Below are 8,611 nucleotides of genomic sequence, written 5' to 3'. Positions count from 1 at the left end.
GAGAGAGAGAGAGAGAGAGAGAGAGAGAGAGAGACAGACAGACAGATACACACACACAAACACACATACATAGATGTGCTTGTGTGTGTATGTGTGTGTGTTTGTGTTTCTGATTAGTGTGATAATCAGAGTGGTTAGATAAGGAAATCTGTGTTAGAATTTTAGTTCTTTAGTGAAGTTAGAATTTAGCTGGTTGGTCTGGTCACCATATGTTTATTCATCTGTTTATCATTTTTAATAGTTTAGTTTGAGGAGGTAAGACAGATAAGTTAATTCCTTCCACCAGTCAGAGAGGCCTTTTAAAGACTTCTGTGACTTGTGGAAGAAATAATAGCAGTTATCCTCATACCAAAGACTTGACTCAAATGCTTACAACAAGGTGAACTCTGCTAAAGGTACCCAAAGAGCCAGGTGGTGGTTTAAACCAAACAAGAGATTAAATCTACTCCCCAAATAACAGAATGATTCTGATACACTTCTACAGTTTCTATCAATTAAATTTCACTCAAAGCTTTGACTGATCATAAGTTGGGTCCAAAATACTCGCTGAATGTTCTGCAAAGTAAAATTGAATCCAAAAGCATATAGTAATATAGCAAACGTCTTTAACCACACAACTATACCTATGCCCATTACCAACAACAATAGATCTAAATTAATCCTTTTCTAGAAATCTATCTTTTTGAACACAGAAGTAATTCAAAAGGTATTTTTCAGTTAGTTTCCTAGAAATCTGTCCAATTTTTATTTGATACCAAAGAACAACAGAACAGATATTTAATAACTTACACCACTAGTCTATGTTTAACCTAGCATTTAGGGTATTACATTCACAATTGTGATCTCAATTCCTGGATAAGGCAGTGTGTTGTGTTCTTGAGCAAAACACTTCATCTTCCATTGCTCTGCAAGCACTTTGACATCTGATGTGGTAATGTCAATTTGATGGAGGGAGTGAGCTAATATAGAACACAAACATTTGATCACTATAAATAAATCATCTGCCCAAGTTGCTCAGCAAGAAATTGCAGAGCCCTCATCTATTGTCTATGACGGGAAAGTCCACAAGTCTATGGAAGAGTCTATTAAAATACTTTAAGCAGGTTCTGCCCTCTTCCAGATTTCAAAGACAAATTAAAGCTTTACTATTTGCACAGTTTTCAAAATTTGAAATACTTTTTCTTTACTTTTATGAATAACTATCTAGGATTTTCATAGCATACTCAGACTGGGTGGCAAAATAGTATCTGCACCACAACAACACTATTTTCACTGATACTATTGAGAAAGCCTCACCCTGGTCGTTCAACCTACCAGAAATAATACTCAAATTTCCTTCAAATCTGTGCCCAGCGTCGCCTTTCTGGCACTTGTGCCCCTGGCATGTGTAAGGACTTTCGAGCGAGATCATTGCCAGTGCCCCTGGACTGGCTCTTGTGCGGGTGGCACGTAAAATACACCATTTTGAGCGTGGCCGTTGCCAGTACCTCCTGACTGGCCTTCGTGCTGGTGGCACGTAAAAGCACCCACTACACTCTCGAAGTGGTTGGCATTAGGAAGTGTATCCAGCTGTAGAAACACTGCCAAATCAGATTGGAGCCTGGTGTAGCCATCTGGTTCATCAGTCCTCAGTCAAATCATCCAACCCATGCTAGCATGGAAAGCGGACGTTAAACGACGATGATGATGAATCCCCAGCACCTCAAACAAGGAAGGCATGATGCATACTGTAGTTGTAAATACAGCAAACAATGATATGAGCTGGTCTTAGCCGGAATGCTTTTGTATATAGATTGTCCAACTCATACAAGCAAAGAAGGAAAATAGACATAAAATGAAAACAAACAAATATTTACTCATATAGACTAAACAACAAACTATCTGTACCAATTTACCTATCTTCTGTATGATTTTGATGTCTGACATTGGCATAAGGCCATAAATTTGGTGGAGGAGGATACAGTAGATTAAACTGACCCTAGTAATTGACTAATATTCGAACTCGGATGTATAAAAAGCAAAGTTTACTGCAATGTGGTTCGAAGTCAAAACATAAAGAGTTGTAACTAAATACTGCAAGACATTTTGTCTGATGTTCTAATGTTTCTGCAAATCTACCACCCTTGCCTTAATCATAACATTAAGTAATAACTTAATCACTTTATTGCCCTATAACAAGATATAGTTCACTGGTGGTGTGAATAGTAGTAGTAGTAGTAGTAGTAGTAGTAGTAAGAGAGAGAGACTGTTAGAGTAAAAGGATGATAGAAAAGTATATAATAGGTGCATGAGTGACTGTGTGGTAAGTAGCTTGCTTACCAACAACATGGTTCCGGGTTCAGTCCCACTGCGTGGCACCTTGAGCAAGTGTCTTCTACTATAGCTTCGGGCCGACCAAAGCCTTGTGAGTGGATTTGGTAGACGGAAACTGAAAGAAGCCCGTCGTATATATGTATATATATATATATATATATATATATATATATATATGGGTGTGTGCATGTGTTTGTGTGTCTGTGTTTGTTCCCCCACCATTGCTTGACAACCGATGCTGGTGTGTTTACGTCCCCGTAACTTAGCGGTTCGGCAAAAAGAGACCGATAGAATAAGTACTAGGCTTACAAAGAATAAGCCCTGGGGTCGATTTTCTCGACTAAAGGCGGTGCTCCAGCATGGCCGCAGTCAAATGACTGAAACAAGTAAAAGAGTAATAGAGAGATATTTGATAGAAGGAAGTAAAAAAATAGTGGAGCAGTATATAAAGAAGAGAGACATTGTTAGTGAGAAAGAGAGCAGGGGGTACAGACAGATATTGTTGGAGGAGGGCGGGGTTAAAGGATGGTGGGAGCTATATGAAATGATATAGAAATAAGTCAAACAGCATTGAGGTAGACATGATTTATGAAATTTAAGATGAAAGATGAATTAGGTTAGAATGTGAGGATGACAGTTGCTTCAGGGGATAAACTATATAACTATTTGTGAAGAAAAACTAAAGGAAAAAGCAAAAATTTAATATAATCAACCACATCAGTTAACTTGGTATTTATATTAGAATAAATTGAACCAGTACCTGGATTAAAAGAATAAAAGAATGGTGGTGAATATTTTATGATGATATTATAAAGATACAGACACTAAATGAAAAAGTTTCAGTACATGATGCTAAAATAGTGATGAAGTGCATGGAATGGTTATGTAAAACTTGGAATCAAAGAATTTAAATTCTGAATACAGAATATAACTAAATGTTTTATAGGTTCAGTTACTTCCCCCCAAGTGAATATATATAACACACGTAGCTTTTGAAGTACTCTGGTACAGAGGAAAGGGATATGCAAAATAGTTCACCTACAACAATATACATAATTTTGATGACTTAGCGGAAAATGTCAGTCAGTCTCTTAATTCCTTTCATTCATGATTCATTGATTCAATAATGACAGACAGCAGGTCATTTACAGGCAAAAATTACAATAAAGAAGAAAATAAATAAGATAAAAGTAAAAACATTGATTTCCTTTTATAGTTATTTTAGAATTGGTAGCAGCAACATTAGAACATTAGAAAGGTTCATTTTATGAAGAATAGAAACTCATAACTATTAATCGAAAGCAATGGAATAACAGAAGTGAATTGAAATTGCTCGACCATTTCTGGTAATAAAATGAAGACACCATTTGTAAAAAGAATAACAAAGACTGGGTGTTGATTTAGCATACCAGTGTGTCAATAATAGGTTGAAAGTAGTTAAAGAAAATCAATGACTGCTTAGGAGAAGACAAAACAAATGACCATTAACACAGCAACCATTTTGTTATCTTTAATTTCTAAAGAGGAAAGACATTGCCATAACTTATAAAAAACACTGAGATTACACTAAAAATGTTTGGAGTTGGTGATGTTGATATAGATAATATGCAGCAGAAACAATCTGGGTCATGAAAGACGCAGAGTACACATACATGTGAAGAGAAGAACCAGTTGCTGAGCTATTCAGAACAAACAACATTTTACATACTGTGAATTTAAGGAACAGTATCCAAAAGATAGCTTGTGCAATGAAATATCAGAAAAATGTTTATAACACAAGCAAGTTAAAATTTAATAAGCTTGGAAGCCACAGTCAAGTGATTGTTTGACCAACCAGAAAGAAAAGCCAAACCCATGTTGAATAATGTAGTCAGATGCACAATGCTTATTAACAAAAGACTGAATGGTCATTATTGAACTACCTTTAATCACGAAGGTGACTTTGATCAGAGCTGACCAGAGTCTAAAACATAACAAAAAGAAGAGTTGATATTTCCTGATTAACGATAATCAATTTCATAGAAAGTAAAAGTTATTCAATTAAAAATTATTCTTCAGTTTAAAAAATATAATGTTGCCAGTGCCGCTGGACTGGCTCCTGTGCAGGTAGCACGTAAAAAAACACCTTTTTGAGCGTGGCCGTTGCCAGTACCATGTGACTGGCCCTTGTGCCAGTGGCATGTAAAAGCACCCACTACACTCTCGGAGTGGTTGGCATTAGGAAGGGCATCCAGCTGTAGAAACTCTACCAGATCAGATTGGAGCCTGATGCAGCCTTCTGGCTTGCCAGTCCTTAGTCAAATTGTCTAACCCATGCTAGCATGGAAAGCGGACGTTAAATGATGATGATGACTGAGAAGATAACGAATATAATAAACTGGATGAGACCAATCTTTGCAGGGATGATGATAGTTTTTGCATATATGAAACAGGAAGGGAATTAAGAAGGGAAACATTTTGAATGCACAAAACAAAAGATTGTCATGGTTTGAATAACAAAATCAATATTTAGAATATCACAACTGTTAATACATCAAAATTATTACTAAAATAGCAGTATTGGTACCTTAATAGGCTTCTTCAAGCAAGAGCATACAATTGAAAATTCCAAATGAATCTTCTTAGTGCTTCTTGCACTTTAAGGACAGATGAAGTTATAAACCCCAACAGCCACAGTATTCCTGAAAGGGAAAAACATAATGATGGAGGAATGCCACAGAAAGCCTATAATTAATGGGATTTGTGGTATCTGCCATCTGATACTTGTTAACAGAAGTGTTTGATTACAAATTAGAATCCACAGCACAATATCATTTTTGAATGTGAATGACTTCACATCCATTACAGAATCTCCTTAGTAAAGGTATAAACATCACATAATACTATATCTAACAGCTCTTTTAAAAGAGACCATTTTCATAATGTCCTGCATTTTTCCAAACAAGCTAAAGATATTCAACCCCACAGAATGAACCCAGTTAAGTTTTAAGATCTTGCTTTGTCTTCACTCAACCTTGCCAACTGTGATCCAGAACAAACTATAGCAGCCAGATGTAAACTTGTTTGTAGATCTTGTAGAGTTTTTTTTGTCTTGTTTTGTTTTTTTTACAATTACTACATTGAGAGATAAACTTTCTGACCTTGCTAATTACCACCCTAAAGAGATGGAATTAATCATTTATAACAATCTTCACCTTGACTAAATTTGAAGGAGAGTCCAAATATGGTTTCAGAAAGAAAATCATAACCACTGTTGATGTTCTTGTGTCAGAGAAATAGTACAAAGCTTTGTAAAACTGTCAGAATCATACTCATTTAACAGACTCTTAATCATCAATCATCGTTCATCGTTTAACGTCCGCTTTCCATGCTAGCATGGGTTGGACGATTTGACTGAGGACTGGTGAACCAGATGACTACACCAGGCTCCAATCTGATCTGGCAGAGTTTCCACAGCTGGATGCCCTTCCTAAAGCCAACCACTCCGAGAGTGTAGTGAGTGCTTTTTATGTAGCACCAGCACGAGGGCCAGTCTGGTCACGCTCAAATGGTGTTTTTTACGTGCCACCTGCACAGGAGCCAGTCCAGCGGTACTGGCCATTTCCCATGCATCCCTACAATCGATTAATTTCTAATTTTTGAAACTTCCAATTAACCAAACTGATTCAATACCAAACTACTATCCTAATTACTGATAATATCATTTTGTTTACACAAAAATTCATTTAAAAGTCTGATGTATTAGCTATCAATTTATGCGTTTAGTTCACTTCAATCTTTATGTTACTTCCCATAGCACACATCATTCCTACACAGTTAAAGGAGCCTCAGCGAGGTCATTCGGCTTGTGAGAAATAGCAGCTAAATTTCCCTTAAATAACACTATACTCTTTTAAAAAAGGAAGGACGTGCTGGAAAATATTTAGATATACTGATATATATCTGAAAATAAGACGGAATGGTCAAGACTGGAACGCCTTTCATTACAGTTCTGTTTGATCTAGGCTGATCTGGGACTAAACAAGTCTGGAATTTTGCTTAATAATACAAAAACATCTCACTTACACCGTACATCACACTCAGTGCACAGCACACATTACAGATAAAAGTGAAAACATAACAAGCAGTAAATCAATGATATCCACACATACAATCAGCATAACAAAAAAAGGAGAGGCTACTAATTAACACACAAACAGGATATAACAATCAATGGCACTAAAGTAAACACGACACCAGATTACAAAATACTCGTAAACCAAACAAGGGAGGCTTGCTTGTGGTCGCTCCAAATCTCCCTCAAACTACCATATACCGTTACAAAAACAAAATTTTGAGAATACATTCGATTAATTAGACAAGGTACACAGTGTTCATAGAAAAAGATGGGATGGTCATGGCTGGAGTGTCTTTGTTCATAGACTTGTTGAATCAATGCTCACAGGTGGCTAAACGATAATAAATAGTGCAGCAGAATCAAGCCAACACAATCTCATACCTGATAATCTGTCAAGATTCTAGTGTACTATTTACGGCTGTTTAGTTTTTACATACAGGTGCATATCGATAAATGGATCGATCCAAAACAACTGCTTATTTACTGCACTATTTCATTTTCTGAGGGTGACTTTCATTGACATTTATCTTTAAACAACCTCAATAAACGGGTCTTTCACATCCCCACTGCCCCTATCCCGCTATGCGCTCCCTTATCGATACACTCTTCTACCCTCGTTAAATTCCGAGTACGCACGTCTCGACTTTAGATTCAGTTTAGCTTTTATGTGGTAAATTTTCTTGTTGATGGGTTTTGTGTATGTTCCACAAGGATCGGATACTTACTGAAGCGTGGTCTCTATATTTTCTATATCTCTGCCGTGTGAACTCAACATATTTCTTAAATATTAAAAGTGTTTTTTGCACTGATCACTAAAATATTCTGCGAGAAACAGTCTGTTTTGTATGGCTGACTATTTTCGTTTGTTGACTAAAAAGGTTGGGGAATTTCTCGTTGATCGGAAATCGATAAAAAAAAAATATTTTAAAAGGCGAGAGAGATGGTGAACGAACTATTAAATATAATTATTGAAGAAAGCAAAAACAACAACACATTAAACAAAATGGGAGAGACAGAGAGAGATTATGCGAAGCTTAAAATAAAGAGGAAAATCCGATAAACAACCAAGAAATAGGGAAATTCCATAGAACATTCCGATGTAAGACAAGAGTGGAGTGGGTGAAGTATTGCTGCATTGGGCGAAAACTGACTGACTATATTTGGGAAAACTGCATTCCTTGTTGCTCCTAGAATGACCGGCAAGGAAGGTATTAGAGGTGTAGTAATTTCACGTCTATAAGCGTTATCGGGAGATCAGGTGAGCTTGCAAAATGAGAGAAGGAGAGAGAGAGAGAGAAAGAGTGAGTGTGTGTGTGGTGGGTGTGTGGGGAGAGTGCGTGCGTTGTTTGTGTAGCAGAACGAAAAATATGGAATATGTAGTGATAAAGTGGAACAAATACACAAATAAATAAATAAATAGATAAATAAAAATAAAATAAAATAAAATAAATGAGTGAGTGAGTTGATTGAATAACAAGTGATGGAGAAGAAAATATAAAACTAGCACAAGATATCAGATTTAGTCTACCTTCCTCCTATAACTGCTTGCTTGCTAAATGTTCCAATCTCACTCTCTCTCTCCCCCCCCTGCCTCTCTCACTCCTTCTCTGTCTACCAATGTTAAATATATGTGAATTAAAAAAAAAAAATCAGATATGTACACAGAGGAGCATGCACGAGGTCGATGTGTGGAGCGTGTGTGTAAGCAAAAATTCGTGTGTGTATGATTATGTGCGTAAGTCACAGTGTGTGTGTGTATACAGTGATATTCTCCCCAACTGAAATAGGAGACACATGGCATAGTTCCAACAGAATAAATGCAGTAAAGAGGCCATGTGTTTTATGCAGTCAATAAATAAACATTAAATTGGAGACATGCACCATATAGCAGGTCATTTTCTCATTCTTGTTCATTATTGAATTTAGATTTATTTTTAAGAAATAATAGAAACTCTTATGTATTTGTGTGTGCATATTTCATATATACATATATTATACACACACAAATAGTAGCTTTCTTACCAACCACATAGTTCCGGGTTCAGTCCCACTGCGTGGGACCTTGGGCAAGTGTCTTCTACTATAGCCTCGGGCCGACCAAAGCCTTGTGAGTGGATTTGGTAGACGGAAACTGAAAGAAGCCCGTCGTATATATATATATATATATATATATATATATAT

General features: G+C 36.5%; 1 protein-coding gene across 2 annotated transcripts in view; it reads right to left on the bottom strand.

Annotated features, from left to right (window-relative positions):
- LOC106881039 (methionine-R-sulfoxide reductase B3, mitochondrial) overlaps positions 1-8,611 on the bottom strand; it is a 114,486-nt gene that overhangs the window by 70,171 nt on the left and 35,704 nt on the right. The window contains exon 1 of one of the 2 annotated variants that reach the window (XM_014931240.2): positions 7,959-7,982. The exons of the other annotated variant lie outside the window; for it this stretch is intronic. The gene's annotated coding sequence lies outside the window, so the exon portion shown is untranslated. Of the gene's footprint in view, positions 1-7,958; positions 7,983-8,611 lie in introns of those variants that run through there. 2 annotated transcript variants of the gene reach the window in all.

Source organism: Octopus bimaculoides, chromosome 3 (assembly GCF_001194135.2).
Source record: "Octopus bimaculoides isolate UCB-OBI-ISO-001 chromosome 3, ASM119413v2, whole genome shotgun sequence".
NCBI lineage: Eukaryota > Metazoa > Mollusca > Cephalopoda > Octopoda > Octopodidae > Octopus > Octopus bimaculoides.
The sequence above is the reverse complement of the archived record's forward strand: the minus strand, read 5'-3'. Positions and strand labels throughout refer to the sequence as shown.